Source organism: Salmo salar, chromosome 19 (genome assembly GCF_965601325.2).
Source record: "Salmo salar chromosome 19, fSalSal1, whole genome shotgun sequence".
Taxonomy (NCBI): Eukaryota; Metazoa; Chordata; class Actinopteri; order Salmoniformes; family Salmonidae; genus Salmo; species Salmo salar.
The window spans coordinates 85082501-85101953 of NC_138309.1; the positions used below are offsets into that span (position 1 = coordinate 85082501).

General features: G+C 45.6%; 1 pseudogene across 1 annotated transcript in view; it reads left to right on the plus strand.

The window, feature by feature from the left end:
- The window catches only part of LOC106579704 (uncharacterized protein C8orf34 homolog), a 154499-nt pseudogene that overhangs the window by 38572 nt on the left and 96474 nt on the right, over nt 1-19453 (plus strand). Inside the window, exons 2-4 of the transcript XR_014381715.1 lie at nt 1879-2023; nt 2663-2794; nt 16969-17088. The product of XR_014381715.1 is annotated as an uncharacterized protein C8orf34 homolog (transcript). The remainder of the gene's footprint in view (nt 1-1878; nt 2024-2662; nt 2795-16968; nt 17089-19453) is intronic.

Below are 19453 nucleotides of genomic sequence, written 5' to 3' on the forward strand. Positions count from 1 at the left end.
AATATACTGTATAGAACAGACTAGACTGGGATAGCTGACTAATATACTGTATAGAACAGACAAGACTAGGATAGCTGACTGTATAGAACAGACTAGACTAGGATAGCTGACTAATATACTGTATAGAAGAGACAAGACTAGGATAGCTGACTAATATACTGTATAGAACAGACAAGACTAGGATAGCTGACTAATATACTGTATAGAACAGACAAGACTGGGATAACTGACTAATATACTGTATAGAACAGACAAGACTAGGATAGCTGACTAATATACTGTATAGAACAGACTAGACTAGGATAGCTGACTAATATACTGTATAGAACAGACAAGACTAGGATAGCTGACTAATATACTGTATAGAACAGACAAGACTAGGATAGCTGACTAATATACTGTATAGAACAGACAAGACTAGGATAGCTGACTAATATACTGTATAGAACAGACAAGACTAGGATAGCTGGAACCCTTCTGAAAATGTGGTTGTTTTCAATAACTAAGCCCTCTCCTTTCTCTCTCTTTACCTCTCCCTTCTCTCTCTCCCCTCTCCTCTCTCTCTTTATCTCTCCCCCTCTCCCCTCACTCTTTACCTCTCCCCTTCCCCCCTCCCCCTCTCCCCATCTCTCCATTCCCCTCTCTCCCTCCCCCTCCTCTCTCTACCTCTCCACTCCCCCCATCTCACTCTCCCCCGCTCTCCCCTCTCTCTCCCCCTCTCTTACCCTCTCCCCTCTCTCCCCCCTCTCTCTCCCCCTCTTACCTCTCCCCATCTCCCTATCTCTCTCCCCCTCTCCTCTCTCTTTACCTCTCCCCTCTCCCTCTCTCTCTCTTTACCTATCCCCCTCTCCCCTCTCTCTTTACCTCTCCCCCTCTCCCATCTTTCTCTTTACCTCTCCCCCTCTCCCCTCTTTCTTTACCGCTCCCCCTCTCCTCTCTCCCTCTTCACCTCTCCCATTCTCCTCTCTCTCTTTACCTCTCCCCCTCTCCCCTCTCTCTCTTTACCTCTCCCCTCTCTCTCTTTACCTCTCCCCATCTCCCATCTCCCATCTTTCTCTTTACCTCTCCCCCTCTCCCCTCTCTCTCTTTACCTCTCTCATCTCTCTCTTTACCTCTCCCCATTCTCCCATCTTTCTCTTTACCTCTCCCATTCTCCTCTCTCTCGCTTTTCCTCTCCCATTCTCCTCTCTCTCTCTTTACCTCTCCCCATCTCCCCTCTCTCTTTACCACTCCCCATCTCCCCTCTCTCTTTACCTCTCCCCATCTCTGCTCTCTCTTTCTTTTTACCTCTCCCCCTCTCCCCTCTCTCTTTTACCTCTCCCCATCTCTGCTCTCTCTTTCTTTTTACCTCTCCCCCTCCTCCCCTCTCTCTCTTTACCTCTCCCCCTCTCTCTCTTTACCTCTCCCCATCTCCCACTCTCCCATCTTTCTCTTTACCTCTCCCCCTCTCCCCTCTCTCTCTTTACCTCTCTCCTCTCTCTCTTTACCTCTCCCCATTCTCCCCTCTCTCTTTACCTCTCCCATTCTCCTCTCTCTCGCTTTCTCCTCTCCCCATCTCTGCTCTCTCTTTCTTTTTACCTCTCCCCATCTCCCCTCTCTCTTTACCTCTCCCCATCTCTCCTCTCCTCTCTCCCCCTCTCCCCTCTCTCTTACCTCTCCCCCTCTCCCCTCTCTCTTTACCTCTCCCCATCTCTCCGCTCTCTCTTTCTTTTTACCTCTCCCCATCTCCCCTCTCTCTTTACCTCTCCCCATCTCTCCTCTCTCCCTCTCCCCCTCTCCCCCTCTCTCTTTACCTCTCCCCATCTCTCCTCTCTCTTTCTCTCCCCCTCTTCCTCTGTCTGTCTTTCTGACGTGTCTCTGTTCTGCCGTTCCTGCTAGGAGATGATGGCCAGTCTGATCAACCAGACCCCAGACCATCCTGTACCCTTTCTCATCAGCCACCTGCAGACCAAGCCAGGCAGCCCCGGCAAGCTGCACAGAACACTGGCGGGCTCCGCCGCTCTGTGGGCCCAGAGCGGTGCAGGTAGGAGCACAGACACATATGCATGCACGTGCACGTGCACATGTACACGCCTACACTCAGAAGCTCACGGAAACTCACACAGCATGCACGTGTGAGCAATCGTGTACACACATACGCAATACACACAAACAATCCTTCTAACCCCCCCGTAAAAGATTTAGATGCACTATTGTAAAGTGGTTGTTCCACTGGATATTATAAGGTGAATGCACCAATTTGTAAGTCGCTCTGGATAAGAGCGTCTGCTAAATGACTTAAATGTAAATGTAAATGTTGTTTAACTAACCTTGTGGGGGACACACAATTCAGTCCCATTCAAAATCCTGTTTTTCCTAACCACTAACCCTTACTCTAACCTTTACCCCAAAACCTAACCTTAACCCTAAACCTAACCCTAACTCTTAATCTTAATCCTAAACTTAAACCTAATTCTAACACTAATTTTAACCTTAACCGTAAACCCCCTAAAAATAGCATTTGGTGAAATTTGTGAAATTTGTGAAATTTGTGTTTGTTTCCTATTGTTGTGGGGACTTTTGGTCCTCACAAGTATAGTTAAACACGTCCACACAGGCACACAAACGCACACATTCCTTGTCGTTGTGTGTGTACTACTGTTCTGGTACCTTCTTCTCTCAGCGGAGAGTGAGGGAGGTCCTGACTTCAGGAGTTATGAGAAGCACTGGCAGATCCACCCGAACAAACCCAAGAAATCCAAGAGTGATCTGGCTGTGTCTAACATCTCCCCTCCTTCAGCAGAATCTAAGTCCTGTGAGTATAGCTATATCTACAGTCTGTCATTATAGAAGTCTTTATGTTGCTCCAATGGCACCTCTATTAGTCCTGTCAGTTCCTCTGTCATTGGACGTAATTTTCCCATTAAATTAGTCATGGTTCATTGTCCAGTGGGCCAGTGCCCGATGAATACGCTATTCAAGACTCTATAGCACAGATAACTGGGGACAGACTGAATGAAGGGTGATGTAATGAGGTTCTATAGATAACTGGGGACAGACTGAATGAAGGGTGATGTAATGAGGTTCTATAGATAACTGGGGACAGACTGAATGAAGGGTGATGTAATGAGGTTCTATAGATAACTGGGGACAGAATGAATGAAGGGTGATGTAATGAGGTTCTATAGATAACTGGGGACAGACTGAATGAAGGGTGATGTAATGAGGTTCTATAGATAACTGGGGACAGACTGAATGAAGGGTGATGTAATGAGGTTCTATAGATAACTGGGGACAGAATGAATGAAGGGTGATGTAATGAGGTTCTATAGATAACTGGGGACAGACTGAATGAAGGGTGATGTAATGAGGTTCTATAGATAACTGGGGACAGACTGAATGAAGGGTGATGTAATGAGGTTCTATAGATAACTGGGGACAGACTGAATGAAGGGTGATGTAATGAGGTTCTATAGATAACTGGGGACAGAATGAATGAAGGGTGATGTAATGAGGTTCTATAGATAACTGGGGACAGACTGAATGAAGGGTGATGTAATGAGGTTCTATAGATAACTGGGGACAGACTGAATGAAGGGTGATGTAATGAGGTTCTACAGATAACTGGGGACAGACTGAATGAAGGGTGATGTAATGAGGTTATATAGATAACTGGGGACAGACAATGACTGGGGACAGACTGAATGAAGGGTGATGTAATGAGGTTCTACAGATAACTGGGGACAGATTGAATGAAGGGTGATGTAAGGGACTCATAGGTTGGGTTAAATGGAGAGAGAGATGTAGAGGTTGGAGAGGGAGGGAAGGAGAGAGATGGGGAGAGGAGACGGGGATAGTGGAGAGAGAGATAGATAGAAGGTGGGAGGCAAAGAGAGAGATAGAGAGAGACAGATCGAGAGAGATAGGGAGAGGAGACAGGGATAGTGGAGAGAGAGATAGAAGGTGGGATGCAAAGAGAGAGATAGAGAGAGACAGATCGAGAGAGATAGGGAGAGGAGACAGGGATAGTGGAGAGAGAGATAGAAGGTGGGATGCAAAGAGAGAGATAGAGAGAGACAGATCGAGAGAGATAGGAGGGGGAGAGGCAGAAACTTCAATAATTCAGTATTGCTCTCATTCTCGTGCCAGTTCCAGTCTATTTCAGGCTGTGGTCAGACCATCACTCACAATCAGGAGGAAATGAAAGAGAGAACGTGTGTCTACTCCGGTGGCCCTGGCTGCTTCTCCCTGCCACTCTGCTGTTTCTCTCTCTTTGTTCCTTAAGCTTTGCCAGACTGGCAAAATACATGAAACAAGAGCTGTGCTCCTCGCAAAGCTGCACCAGAATATAATGGGCTTCTATACTTAGTATACAGTACCTGACTTTTTTTTTTCTGTAACAAACCGACCTGTAAACGAAGAAACAAAAATTCTAAAGGAAAAGTTCTACTGGAAGACAACAGTTAAATGTTACCTTCTCTGTTGGTATGTTATCGAACCCACGATCCTGGCATTGCAAGCACCATGCCCTACTAACTGAGGGACCACAGGATACCCTCCTCATTTAATCCCAGTCGATTTGACAAGTCTCGTGGATTTTATTCATGACACAAAGATGAAATCTACACTGAGAATACGTAATATTAAGAACAATGTCTTAATATTGAGTTTTAAAAAAATCAAATGAAATGTGTCCTCTGTATGTAAGGGTGCTCTACTGTGAGTTCTGCTGTGAGAGAGAGAGAGAGACGTTAAATTCTACAACCACCTAAAAGGAAGTGATTCCCCATCCTTCCGTAACAAAGCCATCCCCTACAGAGAGATGAACCTGGAGAAGAGTCCCCTCAGCACGCTGGTCCTGGGGCTCTGTTCACAAACACTGGCTCTCAAGAGAAGACAGGCTATGAGCACGCTGCCCACAAAATGAGGTGGAAACTGAGCTGCACTTCCTAACCTCCTGCCAAATGTATGAACAATCCAATTTTGATAAACTCCCAAATCTATTGGGTGAAATACCACAATGTGCCATCACAACAGCAATATTTGGGCAGGCAGTGAATAACAAATACCATTGTAAATACAACCCATATTTATGTAAATATTTCCCTTTTGTACTTTAACTATTTGCACGTCGTTGCAACGCTGTATATAGACTTAATATGACATTTGAAATGTCTCTATTATTTTGGAAGTTGTGCGAGTGTAATATTTACTGTTCACTTTTTTTTGTTTATTTAATTTTTGTTAATTACTGTCTGGCAGTTGTTGTTGGTGGCTCCGTACTGTCTGGCAGTTGTTGTTGGTGGCTCCGTACTGTCTGGCAGTTGTTGGTGGTGGCTCCGTACTGTCTGGCAGTTGTTGTTGTTGGTGGCTCCGTACTGTCTGGCAGTTGGTGGTGGCTCCGTACTGTCTGGCAGTTGTTGTTGGTGGCTCCGTACTGTCTGGCAGTTGTTGGTGGAGGCTCTGTACTGTCTGGCAGTTGTTGTTGGTGGCTCCGTACTGTCTGGCAGTTGTTGTTGGTGGCTCCGTACTGTCTGGCAGTTGTTGTTGGTGGCTCCGTACTGTCTGGCAGTTGTTGTTGGTGGCTCCGTACTGTCTGGCAGTTGTTGTTGGTGGCTCCGTACTGTCTGGCAGTTGTTGTTGGTGGCTCCGTACTGTCTGGCAGTTGTTGTTGTTGGAGGCTCCGTACTGTCTGGCAGTTGTTGGTGGTGGCTCCATACTGTCTGGCAGTTGTTGTTGGTGGCTCCGTACTGTCTGGCAGTTGTTGTTAGTGGCTCCGTACTGTCTGGCAGTTGTTGGTGGAGGCTCCGTACTGTCTGGCAGTTGTTGTTAGTGGCTCCGTACTGTCTGGCAGTTGTTGGTGGAGGCTCCGTACTGTCTGGCAGTTGTTGTTGGTGGCTCCGTACTGTCTGGCAGTTGTTGTTAGTGGCTCCGTACTGTCTGGCAGTTGTTGGTGGTGGAGGCTCCGTACTGTCTGGCAGTTGTTGTTGGTGGCTCCGTACTGTCTGGCAGTTGTTGTTGGTGGCTCCGTACTGTCTGGCAGTTGTTGGTGGAGGCTCCGTACTGTCTGGCAGTTGTTGTTGGTGGCTCCGTACTGTCTGGCAGTTGTTGTTGGTGGCTCCGTACTGTCTGGCAGTTGTTGTTGGTGGCTCCGTACTGTCTGGCAGTTGTTGTTGTTGGTGGCTCCGTACTGTCTGGCAGTTGTTGGTGGAGGCTCCGTACTGTCTGGCAGTTGTTGTTGGTGGCTCCGTACTGTCTGGCAGTTGTTGTTGGTGGCTCCGTACTGTCTGGCAGTTGTTGTTGGTGGCTCCGTACTGTCTGGCAGTTGTTGTTGGTGGCTCCGTACTGTCTGGCAGTTGTTGGTGGAGGCTCTGTACTGTCTGGCAGTTGTTGTTGGTGGCTCCGTACTGTCTGGCAGTTGTTGTTGTTGGCTCCGTACTGTCTGGCAGTTGTTGTTGTTGGCTCCGTACTGTCTGGCAGTTGTTGGTGGTGGCTCCGTACTGTCTGGCAGTTGTTGTTGTTGGTGGCTCCGTACTGTCTGGCAGTTGTTGTTGGTGGCTCCGTACTGTCTGGCAGTTGTTGTTGGTGGCTCCGTACTGTCTGGCAGTTGTTGTTGTTGGAGGCTCCGTACTGTCTGGCAGTTGTTGGTGGTGGCTCCATACTGTCTGGCAGTTGTTGTTGGTGGCTCCGTACTGTCTGGCAGTTGTTGTTAGTGGCTCCGTACTGTCTGGCAGTTGTTGGTGGAGGCTCCGTACTGTCTGGCAGTTGTTGGTGGAGGCTCCGTACTGTCTGGCAGTTGTTGTTGGTGGCTCCGTACTGTCTGGCAGTTGTTGTTAGTGGCTCCGTACTGTCTGGCAGTTGTTGGTGGTGGAGGCTCCGTACTGTCTGGCAGTTGTTGTTGGTGGCTCCGTACTGTCTGGCAGTTGTTGTTGGTGGCTCCGTACTGTCTGGCAGTTGTTGGTGGAGGCTCCATACTGTCTGGCAGTTGTTGTTGGTGGCTCCGTACTGTCTGGCAGTTGTTGTTAGTGGCTCCGTACTGTCTGGCAGTTGTTGGTGGAGGCTCCGTACTGTCTGGCAGTTGTTGGTGGAGGCTCCGTACTGTCTGGCAGTTGTTGTTGGTGGCTCCGTACTGTCTGGCAGTTGTTGTTAGTGGCTCCGTACTGTCTGGCAGTTGTTGGTGGTGGAGGCTCCGTACTGTCTGGCAGTTGTTGTTGGTGGCTCCGTACTGTCTGGCAGTTGTTGTTGGTGGCTCCGTACTGTCTGGCAGTTGTTGGTGGAGGCTCCGTACTGTCTGGCAGTTGTTGTTGGTGGCTCCGTACTGTCTGGCAGTTGTTGTTGGTGGCTCCGTACTGTCTGGCAGTTGTTGTTGGTGGCTCCGTACTGTCTGGCAGTTGTTGTTGTTGGTGGCTCCGTACTGTCTGGCAGTTGTTGGTGGAGGCTCCGTACTGTCTGGCAGTTGTTGTTGGTGGCTCCGTACTGTCTGGCAGTTGTTGTTGGTGGCTCCGTACTGTCTGGCAGTTGTTGTTGGTGGCTCCGTACTGTCTGGCAGTTGTTGTTGTTGGTGGCTCCGTACTGTCTGGCAGTTGTTGTTGGTGGCTCCGTACTGTCTGGCAGTTGTTGTTGGTGGCTCCGTACTGTCTGGCAGTTGTTGTTGGTGGCTCCGTACTGTCTGGCAGTTGTTGTTGGTGGCTCCGTACTGTCTGGCAGTTGTTGTTGTTGGTGGCTCCGTACTGTCTGGCAGTTGTTGTTGGTGGCTCCGTACTGTCTGGCAGTTGTTGTTGGTGGCTCCGTACTGTCTGGCAGTTGTTGTTGTTGGTGGCTCCGTACTGTCTGGCAGTTGTTGGTGGAGGCTCCGTACTGTCTGGCAGTTGTTGTTGTTGGTGGCTCCGTACTGTCTGGCAGTTGTTGTTGGTGGCTCCGTACTGTCTGGCAGTTGTTGTTGGTGGAGGCTCCGTACTGTCTGGCAGTTGTTGTTGTTGGTGGCTCCGTACTGTCTGGCAGTTGTTGGTGGAGGCTCCGTACTGTCTGGCAGTTGTTGTTGGTGGCTCCGTACTGTCTGGCAGTTGTTGTTGGTGGCTCCGTACTGTCTGGCAGTTGTTGTTGGTGGTGGCTCCGTACTGTCTGGCAGTTGTTGTTGTTGGTGGCTCCGTACTGTCTGGCAGTTGTTGGTGGTGGCTCCGTACTGTCTGGCAGTTGTTGTTGTTGGTGGCTCCGTACTGTCTGGCAGTTGTTGTTGGTGGAGGCTCCGTACTGTCTGGCAGTTGTTGTTGGTGGCTCCGTACTGTCTGGCAGTTGTTGTTGTTGGTGGCTCCGTACTGTCTGGCAGTTGTTGGTGGCTCCGTACTGTCTGGCAGTTGTTGTTGGTGGCTCCGTACTGTCTGGCAGTTGTTGGTGGTGGCTCCGTACTGTCTGGCAGTTGTTGTTGGTGGCTCCGTACTGTCTGGCAGTTGTTGTTGTTGGCTCCGTACTGTCTGGCAGTTGTTGTTGTTGGTGGCTCCGTACTGTCTGGCAGTTGTTGGTGGAGGCTCCGTACTGTCTGGCAGTTGTTGGTGGAGGCTCCGTACTGTCTGGCAGTTTGAAGAGTGTGGCCAGTTGATCAACGTGGCATTTTATGTTGAAGATTCTCTGTGTGCATCTCTCCTTTTTCAGTGTCAGCAAATCCAAGTCACTTTTGTATTTACACTCTTTACCTTTCCAAGGAACAACAAATATTTGTTGTAAACATATCCTATTACGTAATACTTTATTTTGCAGTATAACATTTGTAATTAACACAGGGTACGATCAAGTTTGTTAGAATAAACCCTGAGAATCCTCTCCATTGCAAAACCTCAAGATTTACCAGCAGATCGAACTTGCTGCATCGGTGCTTCCTCCTAGAACAGGGGTTATAGCAGCGTACTGCTGTGGAACGACTGCAAAAACTCCTGGACCAGTTACAGCCTTCGCAGGGAGGCAGATGTAGTCGAGGGGTCCACTGCCGCTGTGTTAATAATGCTCACGGTCCAGCTTGGTAGAGACCCGATCCATCTGATCCACTTCAGATGCTTGTTTTCTCCTAAATTGGACCGGCTCGAGTTCTGCTGCTGGAGAGAGGCTTTTGGCTGGGCTTCTGTGGAGGAATATTTAATTGTATTTTATTGATTTTATGAAATTATTTTGAAATCTTAACCGTCTCCTTACACATGGTCTACTTTAAAGTAACGTTTTTGAAGGTTTAGATTTTCGACTCCTCCAGAGTGTTGCGTTTTATCATTTAAAAATTGGTTTGTTTATTATTTTAGCAATGTCCAGATTCTCCTGGTGAGAATGCTAGCGGAAAGAGATTGCATTAATTAGTGGTGCATTCAGAAGCATTGGGTGTCACAACATCGACGGAAGGTGGCGCCGTCGTCGCCGGCCTACTAGCTGCCACCGATCCTCTTTTATTTTCTGTTGGTTAGGTCTAGTTTAGTTGGCACCTGTTTAGTATTAGTTCATTAGTGGGGGAGGGTATTTAGTCGTTCTGTGTAGGTTGTGCTGAGTGCGTGATTATTTGTTGTCTGGAGTTTGTTCAGAGGTTCAGGTGTTTTTCCCTCTGCCTGTGGGTTTTGGGCTGCGTCCCTAAGCTGCGTGCGGGCTGTTTGCTTTGGGCATTTGTTTTGCTTTGCCCTGCCTTCCCTGTTTTCTGGGCTACGTGTGGATATCATTAAAATTACGTGTGTACACGGACTTGTGTCTCCTGCGCCTGACTTCGACCCTCCTGCTTCCCTGTGCACTCTGACATTGGGAAAAGAGCTCTGTGTTCAGCATGGTTTCCCAATGCTTTTGAAAGCACTTCTAACTGATACAACGTGTTGCCACTAGCATTGCTACGTTTTACAAAAATGCTATCCACATTTTTTCTGGATATTGCTAAATAACCAGCAAACTAATTTTAAAAATGTTTTGGCAAAAATCAACACCCTAGGGAAGTCGATAATAAGCTTAACTTCAAAAAAAGTGAAATTCCCACTTATTGTCACGTCCTGGCCAGTATAAGGTTAATTGTTTTTGTAGTTTGGTCAGGATGTGGCAGAGGGTATTTGTTTTATGTGGTTTAGTAAGGGGGAATTTTTTTTGGTGTTGCTTGGGGTTATTTTTTGTTAAGGTGCTTCTGGGGTAGCACCTTTAAGGGGGGGGTACTGTCACGTCCTGGCCAGTATATAAGGTTAATTGTTTTGTAGTTTGGTCAGGACGTGGCAGGGGGTATTTGTTTTATGTGGTTCGGGGTGGTGTGTTTGTGTAAAGGGTGTTTGATTTAGTATTTCCGGGGTTTTTGGTTGATGGTCTATGTGTTTGTATTCTATGGTTAGTCTGGTGTGTGTGTTTCTATGTTTGGTTAATTGGGGTTGGGACTCTCAGTTGAAGGCAGGTGTTGTCTATCTGCCTTTGATTGAGAGTCCCATATATTAGGGTGTGTTTGTGTGTGTGATTTGTGGGTGATTGTTCTGTGTTGAGCCTATGCTTTGCAGACTGTCAGTTTATCGTTCGTTTTCTTGTTTGTTGTTTTTGTATTCGTGTTGATTTAATTAAATGTTCAAAATGAACAACTGCAGACCTGCTGCGTTTTGGTCTACATTCTCAGGTGACGATTTCGCATTATCGTCAGAAGACGAAGATACTTGTGATACTTATTTAGTAATATGGTTAACTATCCCTTTAAAGGTAAAGAAACCTGACTAAACGTAGGTAAAGAAACCTGACTAAACTTAGGTAAAGAAACCTGACCAAACTTGATTCATTTTTGTCAATATTTTTTTAGGGGGTAGATCAGCTTTAATATTGCAGACAGATTGTAGCTTCCATCGATGTAATTGTCTGCATCATTTCCAATACCCCATATATTTTTTTTGAAAATATATATATTTACAGTACCAGTCAAGAGTTTATCTTTATTTTTATTATTTTCTACATTGTAAAATAATAGTGAAGACATCAAAACTATGAAATAACTGTAACGGCGTTCGTCGGAAGAAGGGGACCAAAGCGCAGCATGGTACGTGTTCATGATTTTATTTATCAAAAACACTCAAACAAAAAATAACAAAACGAAAAGCCAAACAGTTCTTTCTGTCAGGTACACTATACAAAACAGAAGACAACTACCCACAAACACAGGTGGGAAAAAGGCTACCTAAGTATGATTCCCACTCAGAGACAACGATAGACAGCTGCCTCTGATTGGAAACCATACTCGGCCAAAACAAAGAAATAGATAGCATAGAATGCCCACCCCACATCACACCCTGACCCAACCAAACAGAGAAAAATGGATCTCTCAGGTCAGGGCGTGACAATAACACATATGGAATCATGTAGTAACCAAAAAAGTGTTAAACAAATAAAAATATAAGTAATATTTTAGATTCTTCAAATAGCAACCCTTTGCCTTGATGACAGCTTTGCACACTTTTGGCATTCTCTCAACCAGCTTCATGAGGAATGCTTTTCCAACGGTCTTGAAGGAGTTCCCACATATGCTGAGCGCTTGTTGGCTGATTTTCCTTCAATCTGCGGTCCAACTCATCCCAAATCATCTCAATTGGGATGAAGTTGGGTGATTGTGAAGGCCAGGTCATCTGATGCATCACTCCATCACTCTCCTTTTTGGTCACATAGCCCAGAGGTGTGTTTTGGGTCATTGTCCTGTTGAAAAACAAATGATAGTCTCACTAGATGGGATGGAGTATAGCTGCAGAATGCTGTGGAAGTCATGCCGGTTAAGTGTGCCTTGAATTCTAAATAAATCACAGACAGTGTCACCAGCAAAGCACCCCCACACCATCACACCTCCTCCTCCATGCTTCACGGTGGGAACCACACGTGCGGAGATCATCCATTCACCTACTCTGCGTCTCACAAAGACACTGCGTTTAGAATCAAAAATCTCAAATTCGGACTCATCAAACCAAAGGACAGATTTCCACCAGTCTAATGTCCATTGCTTGTGTTTCTTGGCCTAAGCAAGTCTCTTCTTCTCATTGGTGTCCTTTAGTAGTGGTTTCTTTGAAGCAATTCAACCATGAAGGCCTGATTCCCGCAGTCGCCTCTGAACAGTTGATGTTGAGATGTGTCTGTTACTTGAACTCCGGGAATAATTTTTTGGGCTGCAATCTGAGGTGCAGTTAATTTCCGATTTCCTGTAGCGGTCCTCATGAGAACTAGTTTCATCATAGGTTTTTGCGATTGCACTTCAAGATATTTTCCAGATTGACTGACCTTCACGTTTTAAAAGTAATGATGGACTCTGGTTTCTCTTTGCTTATTTGAGCTGTTCTTGCCATACTATGACCTTGGTCTGGGAATACGGGAGCTGGGCACCCCGACACGGACAGATCTAAGTGGAGGTAATTAGAGGAAAGTGTCAACCAGCTGTGGAGGCCAAATAAAAGGATCATGGTGGCACACCGCAAGGGAGAACAGGGAGAGACCGACACCGAGCCACAGTGGAGGAGAAGGACCGAGCTAAACCTACGGGATTTTCTTTGTTGTGTTTATTTTCTGTCTTAGTAAAGTTGTTTTTGCAGACTAAAACCTCCCTGTCCCTGTGTCAATCTCTGCACGCTCAACCCAGCACCCCACGGTTTACCACACCACCTTGTCACAACATAATTGATTGGCTCAAATGCATTAAGAAGGAGAGAAATTCCACAAATCAACTTTTATCAAGGCACACCTGTGAATTGAAATGCATTCCAGGTGACTACCGCATGAAGCTGGTTGAGAGAATGCCAATAGTGTGCAAAGCTGTCATCAAGGCAAAGGGTGGCTACTTTAAAGAATCTCAAATATAAAATGTATTTTGATTTGTTAAACAAAAAAAAGTCTTAACTTCCATATGTGTTATTTAATAGTTTTTAGATTTCTTCCCTTTGATTGTACAATGTAGAAAATAGTAAATTGAAAGAAAAAAACCCTTGAATGAGTAAGTGTGTCAAAAATGTTGTTGACTGGTACTGTATGTGTTCCACATTCCAAACGCAAACCTTTCTCAAGGTGATCATTGATTGGATGTGAAGTGATGGTGAGAGGAATCAAATGTTCTGACATCCATATGAGAAGTAATAGGGGTCATAATGGATTTGAAGCTAGGGCTTCACATATCTATATCTCCCCATTCATCAATTAAACATCTCAGAAGAAGAGGGAGTGGGAGACAGAGACTGGAGGACGTTGGTGTGATGATGCTGAAATCTGGATCCTTACCGCTCTTCCTGTTTGACCCATTTTCATCTGTTAATCTAAAGGCTGAAGGGTTAATCGTGCTAAAGGCTGAAGGGAGACCAGTGGTCCTGGAAAGGATACATTGACTTTCCTCCAAGCTTTTCCATAAAGAAAACTCCTATTGATACCTATGCTTGATTTACATACTCGACATGACCAAAAGTATGGACAACTACTCGTCAAAATCATGGGCATTAATATGGAGTTGGTTCCCCCTTTGCTGCTATAACAGCCTCCTCTCTTCTGGGAAGGCTTTCCACTAGATGTTGGAACATTGCTGCTATAACAGCCTCCACTCTTCTGGGAAGGCTTTCCACTAGATGTTGGAACATTGCTGCTATAACAGCCTCCTCTCTTCTGGGAAGGCTTTCCACTAGATGTTGGAACATTGCTGCTATAACAGCCTCCACTCTTCTGGGAAGGCTTTCCACTAGATGTTGGAACATTGCTGCTATAACAGCCTCCACTCTTCTGGGAAGGCTTTCCACTAGATGTTGGAACATTGCTGCTATAACAGCCTCCACTCTTCTGGGAAGGCTTTCCACTAGATGTTGGAACATTGCTGTTATAACAGCCTCCACTCTTCTGGGAAGGCTTTCCTCTAGATGTTGGAACATTGCTGCTATAACAGCCTCCACTCTTCTGGGAAGGCTTTCCACTAGATGTTGGAACATTGCTGCTATAACAGACTCCACTCTTCTGGGAAGGCTTTCCTCTAGATGTTGGAACGTTGCTGCTATAACAGCCTCCTCTCTTCTGGGAAGGCTTTCCACTAGATGTTGGAACATTGCTGCTATAACAGCCTCCTCTCTTCTGGGAAGGCTTTCCACTAGATGTTGGAACATTGCTGCGAGGACTTGCTTCCATTCAGCCACGAGCATTAGTGAGGTCCGGCACGGATGTTGGACGATTTGTCCTGGCTCACAGTTGGCGTTACAATTCATCTAAAAGCTGTTCGATGGGGTTGATGTCAAGTCTCTGTGCAGGTCAGTCAAGTTCTTCCACACTGATCTCGACAAACCATTTCTGTATGGACCTCGCTTTGTGCACGGGGGCATTGTCATGCTGAAACAGGAAAGGGCCTTCCCCAAACTGTTGCCACAAAGTTGGAAGCACAGAAAGGTCTAGAATGACCTTGTATGCTGTAGCGTTAAGAGTAGCGTTCTCCTGGCATCCACCAAACCCAGATTCATCCGTTGGACTGCCAGATGGTGAAGCGTGATTTATCACTCCAGAGAACACGTTTCCTCTGATCCACAGTCCAATGGCGGCGAGCTTTACCCCACTCCAGCTGAGGCTTGGCATTGCACATGGTGATATTAGGCTTGTGTGCGTGCGGCTGCTCGGTCATGGAAACCCATTTCATGAAGCTCCCAACTAACAGTTATTTTGGTGACGTTGCTTCCAGAGGCAGTTTGGAACTCGGTAGTGAGATATGCAAGCGAGGAAAGACGATTTTTACGCACTTCAGCGCTCTGCGGTCCCGTTCTGTGAGCTTGCGGGACCTACCACTTTACGGGTGAGCCGTTGTTGCTCCTTGACGTTTCCACTTCACAATAACAGCACTTACAGTTGACCGGGGGCAGCTCTAGTAGGGCAGAAATTTGAGGAACTAACTTGTTGGAAAGGTGGCATCCTATGACGGTGCCATGTTGCAAGTCACTGAGGTCTTCAGTAAGGCCATTCTACTGCCAATGTTTGTCTATGGAGATTGCATGGCCGTGAGCTCGATTTTATACACCTGTCAGCAACGGGTGTGGCTGAAATAGCCAAATACACTAATTTGAAGGGGTGTCCACAAGATGTATGGGTGGTGTATAGGTGATGTATGGGTGGAGTATATGTGGTGTTTAGGTGGTGTATGGGTGGTGTATGGGTGGTGTATGGGTGGTGTATTGGTGGTGTATATGTGGTGTTTAGGTGGTGTATAGGTGGTGTATTGGGGGGTGTATAGGTGGTGTAAAGGTGGTGTATAGGTGGTGTATAGGTGGTGTATAGGTGGTGTATAGGTGATGTATAGGTGCTGTATAGGTGCTGTATAGGTGATGTATAGGTGGTGTATAGGTGATGTATAGGTGGTGTATAGGTGCTGTATAGGTGGTGTGGTGTATAGGTGGCGTATAGGTGGTGTATAGGTGGCGTATAGGTGGTGTATAGGTGATGTATAGGTGGTGTGGTTTATAGGTGGTGTATAGGTGGCGTATAGGTGGCGTATAGGTTGTGTATAGGTGGCGTATAGGTGGTGTATAGGTGGCGTATAGGTGGCGTATAGGTGGCGTATAGGTGGCGTATAGGTGGCGTATAGGTGGCGCATAGGTGGTGTATAGGTGGCGTATAGGTGGTGTATAGGTGGCGTATAGGTGGTGTATAGGTGGCGTATAAGTGATGTATAGGTGGTGTATAGGTGCTGTATAGGTGATGTATAGGTGGTGTATAGGTGGTATATAGGTGGTGTATAGGTGGTGTGGTGTATAGGTGGTGTATAGGTGGTGTATAGGTGGTGTATAGGTGGTGTATAGGTGGTGTATAGGTGGTGTGGTGTATAGGTGGTGTATAGGTGGTGTATAGGTGGTGTGGTGTATAGGTGGTGTATAGGTGGTGTATAGGTGGTGTATAGGTGGTGTGGTGTATAGGTGGTGTGGTGTATAGGTGGTGTATAGGTGGTGTATAGGTGGTGTATAGGTGGTGTATAGGTGGTGTATAGGGGGTGTATAGGTGGTGTATAGGTGGTGTACAGGTGGTGTATAGGTGGTGTCCACATGGTGTATGGGTGGTGTATAGGTGGTGTATAGGTGGTGTATAGGTGGTGTACAGGTGGTGTATAGGTGGTGTATAGGTGGTGTACAGGTGGTGTATAGGTGGTGTATAGGTGGCATATAGGTGCTGTATAGGTGGTGTCCACATGGTGTATGGGTGGTGTATAGGTGGTGTATAGGTGGTGTATAGGTGGTGTATAGGTGGCGTATAGGGGGTGTATAGGTGGTGTATAGGTGGCGTATAGGTGGTGTATAGGTGGTGTATAGGTGGTGTATAGGTGGTGTATAGGTGGTGTGGTGTATAGGTGGTGTATAGGTGGTGTATAGGTGGTGTATAGGTGGTGTATAGGTGGTGTATAGGTGGTGTATAGGTGGTGTATAGGTGGTGTGGTGTATAGGTGGTGTGGTGTATAGGTGGTGTATAGGTGGTGTATAGGTGGTGTATAGGTGGTGTATAGGTGGTGTATAGGGGGTGTATAGGTGGTGTATAGGTGGTGTACAGGTGGTGTATAGGTGGTGTCCACATGGTGTATGGGTGGTGTATAGGTGGTGTATAGGTGGTGTATAGGTGGTGTACAGGTGGTGTATAGGTGGTGTATAGGTGGTGTACAGGTGGTGTATAGGTGGTGTATAGGTGGCATATAGGTGCTGTATAGGTGGTGTCCACATGGTGTATGGGTGGTGTATAGGTGGTGTATAGGTGGTGTATAGGTGGCGTATAGGGGGTGTATAGGTGGTGTATAGGTGGTGTATAGGTGGCGTATAGGTGGTGTATAGGTGGCGTATAGGTGGCGTATAGGTGATGTATAGGTGGTGTATAGGTGGTGTATAGGTGGTGTATAGGTGGTGTATAGGTGGTGTATAGGTGGTGTATAGGTGGTGTATAGGTGGTGTATAGGTGGTGTATAGGTGGTGGTATAGGTGGTGTATAGGTGGCATATAGGTGATGCATAGGTGACGCTGTCCTATGGTTGTGGTTGTGTTTCAGTACCGCGATCTATAGAGCACCCGTGGTGGGAACGGAGGGAGAGCGGTGACTTTGATGAACTCAACCTCATCCTGCAGGAGAGCAAGACGCTGGGCAAGGCTCTGGAGAACCTGTCACGTAGTGAGTACAGTAACTAAAATCTAGTACTGTACCCTAAACACTAATGCTGTACCCTAAACCCTCAACTCTAATACAGTAGCCTAATCCATAGTACGAAACCGTAAAGACTAATAATGTACCCTAATTCCTAAACCCAAGGCTCTACAGAACCTCTCCCATAGTGATGGAGATAATACCTATACTACCTCCTGAACCGTAGTACTAATACCTATACTACCTCCTGAACCTTAGTACTAATACCTATACCACCTCCTGAACCGTAGTACTAATACCTATACTACCTCCTGAACCTTAGTACTAATACCTATACCACCTCCTGAACCTTAGTACTAATACCTATACCACCTCCTGAACCTTAGTACTAATACCTATACCAACTCCTGAACCGTAGTACTAATACCTATACTAACTCCTGAACCGTAGTACTAATAACTATACCTAAGAATACTAATACCTATACTACCTCCTGAACCGTAGTACTAATACCTATACTACCTCCTGAACCTTAGTACTAATACCTATACCAACTCCTGAACCGTAGTACTAATACCTATACCAACTCCTGAACCGTAGTACTAATACCTATACTACCTCCTGAACCGTAGTACTAATCCCTATACCAACTCCTGAACTGTAGTACTAATACCTATACTAACTCCTGAACCATAGTACTAATACCTATACTACCTCCTGAACCGTAGTACTAATACCTATACCAATTCCTGAACCGTAGTACTAATACCTATACTACCTCCTGAACCGTAGTACTAATAACTATACTACCTCCTGAACCGTAGTACTAATACCTATACTACCTCCTGAACCTTAGTACTAATACCTATACCTAGGAATACTAATACCTATACTACCTCCTGAACCGTAGTACTAATACCTATACCAATTCCTGAACCGTAGTACTAATACCTATACTAACTCCTGAACCATAGTACTAATACCTATACTACCTCCTGAACCGTAGTACTAATACCTATACCAATTCCTGAACCGTAGTACTAATACCTATACTACCTCCTGAACCGTAGTACTAATAACTATACTACCTCCTGAACCGTAGTACTAATACCTATACTAACTCCTGAACCTTAGTACTAATACCTATACCAACTCCTGAACCGTAGTACTAATACCTATACCTAGGAATACTAATACCTATACCAACTCCTGAACCGTAGTACTAATACCTATACCAACTCCTGAACCTTAGTACTAATACCTATACTAACTCCTGAACCTTAGTACTAATACCTATACCAACTCCTGAACCGTAGTACTAATACCTATACTAACTCCTGAACCGTAGTACTAATACCTATACTACCTCCTGAACCGTAGTACTAATACCTATACCTAAGAATACTAATACCTATACTACCTCCTGAACCGTAGTACTAATACCTATACTAACTCCTGAACTGTAGTACTAATACCTATACTAACTCCTGAACCGTAGTACTAATAACTATACCTAGGAATACTAATACCTATACTACCTCCTGAACTTTAGTACTAATACCTATACCAACTCCTGAACTGTAGTACTAATAACTATACCAACTCCTGAACCGTAGTACTAATACCTATACTACCTCCTGAACCGTAGTACTAATACCTATACCTAGGAATACTAATACCTATACTACCTCCTGAACCGTAGTACTAATACCTATACTAACTCCTGAACCTTAGTACTAATACCTATACCAACTCCTGAACCGTAGTACTAATACCTATACCAACTCCTGAACCGTAGTACTAATACCTATACCTAGGAATACTAAAACCTATACCAACTCCTGAACCGTAGTACTAATAACTATACCTAGGAATACTAATACCTATACCAACTCCTGAACCGTAGTACTAATACCTATACTAACTCCTGAACCGTAGTACTAATAACTATACCTAGGAATACTAATACCTATACTACCTCCTGAACCGTAGTACTAATACCTATACTACCTCCTGAACCTTAGTACTAATACCTATACCAACTCCTGAACCGTAGTACTAATACCTATACCAACTCCTGAACCGTAGTACTAATAACTATACCTAGGAATACTAATACCTATACTACCTCCTGAACCGTAGTACTAATACCTATACTACCTCCTGAACTGTAGTACTAATACCTATACCAACTCCTGAACCGTAGTACTAATACCTATACCAACTCCTGAACCGTAGTACTAATAACTATACCTAGGAATACTAATACCTATACTACCTCCTGAACCGTAGTACTAATACCTATACCAACTCCTGAACCGTAGTACTAATAACTATACCTAGGAATACTAATACCTATACTACCTCCTGAACCGTAGTACTAATAACTATA